Raw genomic sequence first — 4,413 nt, 5'->3', positions numbered from 1 at the left:
CCGTAATTTTCTCATCACTCAGCCACGCAGCCACCTGTCTCTTCCCAAGATTCCCTTCCTTTGTCTCTTAAATAATAAGCCTGCATCCGCATGCCAAATGGAGAGTGAGAGGGAAATGGCCAGAGAGTGAGGAAGATGGAAGGTGTGCAAAAGAAAATGAAAAAGACTTTTTTTTATTTATCCTCTCTCTACAACCCATCCACCATCTCCACTGTTCAAGGAGCCATTTTGTGGTCTGCTTCATTACAGCGATTTTTATTCAGCGCTGCTGCAAGGTGATGAGGCGATGCGCCGGTCACCACTTCACACTGCTCTTAAGGGCCTGGAGTCAGCTGCACTGCGAGCTAAAGACAAGGGTGTGTGTGTGTGTGTGTGTGTGTGTGTGTGTGTGTGTGTGTGTGTGTGTGTGTGTGGGGGCAATTGGGAGGATAGGTAGAAGGACACAGGGCAGGTGGGGAAAAAGGGGTGGCAGAATTAGACCCCATACAAGGACCCTGGGGTTGGAGGCCAGAGTTCAAGTTCATCATTGCAGAGAATGGAAAGCTCTTCAGAAAGCAATTGTGCAGACGGCAATGCTGGCTCCATTACCCTTATTCATGTATTACAATTCCACCATGTACAATCATATCCCGGTTATAATGCCTCTTTCTATTTCATTCTCTCCTTATATTTGTTCTGGTGAAAATGAAACTCAATTAAAAATGCATTTTAACCTCAATCTGGACATGTGATTTGGATCAACTTTGTTATTCCCGGAGCTTGTACAAAATAATAATAATAATAATAATAATAATAATAATAATAATAATAATGATAATAATAATTATCATTATTATTATCATTATTATTATTTCAAAGTTTCAGCCTTACAGCATGGACATTTAAAGACTCGAGAATCATACATACTTTTTCCAGTTTTTTAGTAAGTTCTTCTGTTTTTTCCGCTGTCAAGTAAGGGTCTAAGGAGAACTCTCCTAGAGAGCAAAGAACCTTTAATTATTAAATTTCAATTAATTTTTTTATTGTATAGTGTATACTTTTAACAATGGACATTGATATACAAGCCAGTGGAGTCTGAGATGGCATTGAGAGGAACCAGACTTAAGAGGGAACCCATCATCATCTGGGTGGCACAGAATGTTCATTTATTACAGCTAAACTTTGTTAAGGTGTGCAGTGATACTGATCAAATGCAACCTGTAGTCCTGAGTCAGTGTAGCAGATTTTGACATTAAGTGTAGCCGAAATCCCTCCTCAAAAGTTCCCGTGTTGCTCCGTAATTTCATGGATCCCCTGGCCATTGATGTGAAACCATCCCCAGCTACACAAAGTGGCCTCCATTCGAAGAGAACCTCATTCAGAAGCAGGCCAGGACGAAGCAGGCAGATCTGAGAAGAAGAGAGGGACAGGAACACTGGTCACTGGAACCTCAGGAGCATGTTTAACTCAGAGAGAGAGATAGAGAGAGAGAGAGAGAGAGAGAGAGAGAGAGAGAGAGAGAGAGAGGACAAATGTGGAGTGCATTATCCAATGCACTCTTAAGAGAATAAGATATTATGTGATTGTTTCAAAGAACAAAGTATGGTCACTGTTTGTTAATCTAACTTTAAGGAATATGAGATATTTTGGGATTTGTAAAAAGGGACAATAAAATGGGACAATAAAATGTCCACATGTAAGAGTTAATGAATAATGTACACGTTTTAACATTTTTAATACTTATTTTGAGATTCTATTTGCTTTTTTATTCAGGTTTAAAATTTGTAAGAAGATATGCATCTAATTATATAATGAAATATAAATTGTGTGCAATATTTAAAAGAAAACATTTATAAATACAAAGAATGGCCTGTGAATCAGGCACACTTTTTTGGGCACTGTTGGTTCTATCTCTGGTTCCAGTTCTGTTTTGCTTTCAGAAAGTTCTGTATAAAACCCCTTCAGGGAGCTACATACACAAGAAAAGTTTCTTAATTGATAATTACTTTTTTAGGAGAAGTAGAAAGGTTTCATTTTTAATAAAATATTAATAAAAATAAAATCAAAAAAGCAAATTAGTAGAAAAAAAAGATAAATAAGTGCATAATTTATCTCTAATGTGAGCATTAGGTATAAAAAGTAAAAAAATGATTGTTCTAATGAAAAGGCAGTTCCTGTTTCAGCCAAATTATCTCTTTATTTTATTATTTTATTTAATACTCAATATTTAATCATTTTGATATATATTTAATATGCTCTTTGCATTATTTTAGGCAGAAAAAAATGTATCCGTCCACGTTTGTTCTGCCGCCTGGCTCTGATGAGAACCTCAAAAGTGAATTACAAAAGTGCTCAAAGAAGAAAATGAGTAATAATTTAGTCATACAAATATGAATAATATATAATAATAACAGTCTCGAGGAGAAATGTTCCTGAGATAGGAGGAATGACAGAAGAAACTAGGGCGTGAACATGTTTTTGTACGTTGATGAATGCAGAAATGTGATGGTTATGCCGGTGTGCTGGAACTTTAACCTTAAGATGTTGTTTCTGTGAAGCTAAAGATTGTGAAGAAAGAGCATTACAGCTTTTGTTCATGTTAGCAAAAAACAAGTCTTTGTTGTTGCTAATAGTTTGTCTGTTTTGGATGTAGTGAGCGTTTTTGTCTGCAGGTGTATAGGAGTCATGTATATTTTTTTTACTAATGTGTAGCACCCAAAATGTCCACTGCATCACACAGTTTACTACACAATACAATTTATTGAGCTTTCAAAACGTTTTTGTGGTGGAAATTTTTGGTTGGCTTAGCTTTTGTAATAGTGTAATAGCTTTGTTATCGTTTGTGTTGGCTTTCGTATATTTCTCCTTCTAACTATTTAAACGCAAATGAAATAATTGTTTGCTTGATTTGCACGTTATGTGCTTAGCTTTGTAACATTAGCCTGTAGCACAATAGCAGCATAAGCAAACTGTACTAGCTAGGAATTCTCTCTGAGCTCTACTAGTTCATTCCCAGCTTTTTTCTAATGTCTCTACACCTCTTTTAACAAGATAGTGTGTATAGCAGGATTAAGTGTAAAAACATTTGTTAGGATTTTGGTCATTGAAGCAGGAACTACTGTACTGTACTGTACTGTACTGTACTGTACTTGCTTTACAGTGAAGTTAAGAAAATCGAACTCACTTGTTGAGATGACATTTTGTCGCTCACTAGTGTTAACATGTCAGATTAACATGCCTTTTCCATTCTATCTTTCTCCCTCTTCCCACTCTGGCATGCATATTAAATCCATTTAAGTCGTCTCATTAATATTAATTGTCCTCAATTTTAATTTCAGCTAATCTCTGTCATCGTGCTGTTCTCGTCTGAACCTAGCATCCATTTTACCTGTCACTTGTTTCTTTCTTACCTTTTTCGCTTTCCACACCTTGTCACTCTCCATCCATCCCGCTCTCTATTTTCCGCTCTTTCTCTCTCTCTCTCTCTCTCTCTCATTCTCTCTCTCTCTGTCTGCCTCTCTCTCTCACACTCTTTAACCCCCCCTTTTTTACACGCTAATAGTTCACCAGATGAAATGATTTTTTTCCCTGCAGAAACTAGCGCTTTTTAAAACTAATGTATAAAAATGTGGATTATTACGACAGTATTACGGTGATTGAACTGGGACGCTAATGTCAATAGAGTCATTTACCTGTTCTGCTCTGTGCCTTAATGGACCTGCTGAAATAGCCCAGGCTATTTCCTCCACTCCTCCAGTTTAGTGAGTTTTTTAAAGTGAAAAGATTCAGGTCTTTTTGTTCATGGATTTGAGGATGTGGAGATCTTTTTAAATTAAAAAACAAAGTTTTACTTTAAATCCAGTTTTCTAGTTGCAGATGTGTTGTATTTATAATTTACTCATTTAATTGCACATGCTTTTTAAAAAATAATTTTAAAAAACTGTAAAATATGTTATTTAGTAAATAAAATACTAGTGAGAAAATACACTGTCAAGCATTGGCCCAAATTAAATAGTTCCCTTTAAAAATAAATTGCTAAACAAGTGTAATAAAACATTAGCTCACTGCGTATGTACATCTGATCTTATCAAATTTGGTCATTGCTATGTTACTTTCTTTTCTATAACAGCACCTCTGACAGTAGAGCAGTGAATAATCTCAGGTTTATACACACCTTAAGGATGAAAGTTTTTGAACATCCTATTCCACATTTAGTACTCATTTGTTATTATAATTAACCTCCACTCTTCTGGGAAGATTTCGGCATGGGTTTGTTGAGATTTGTGCTAATCCATCTCTAAGGGTGTTAGTAAAGTCAGGTACTGATGTAGAGATAGGAGGCCTGGAGTGCAGTCAGCGTTCTAATTCATCCCAAATGTGCTCATTAATGTTAAGGTCAAAGCTCTATAGCAGGCTACTTAAAATCTTCCACCC

The 4,413-nt window shown here is 36.1% G+C and overlaps 1 long non-coding RNA gene across 1 annotated transcript in view; it reads right to left on the bottom strand.

Moving 5' to 3' along the window:
• Positions 1-952: 952 nt before the first annotated feature.
• Positions 953-4,413, bottom strand: part of LOC124390830 — a 31,176-nt gene continuing 27,715 nt past the window's right edge. The window contains exon 3 of the long non-coding RNA XR_006926865.1: positions 953-1,388. This is a non-coding gene — a long non-coding RNA (uncharacterized LOC124390830). The remainder of the gene's footprint in view (positions 1,389-4,413) is intronic.

The sequence above is a fragment of the Silurus meridionalis genome, chromosome 9, assembly GCF_014805685.1.
Source record: "Silurus meridionalis isolate SWU-2019-XX chromosome 9, ASM1480568v1, whole genome shotgun sequence".
Classification (NCBI taxonomy): domain Eukaryota; kingdom Metazoa; phylum Chordata; class Actinopteri; order Siluriformes; family Siluridae; genus Silurus; species Silurus meridionalis.
This window is presented reverse-complemented; position numbering and strand designations above follow the sequence as displayed.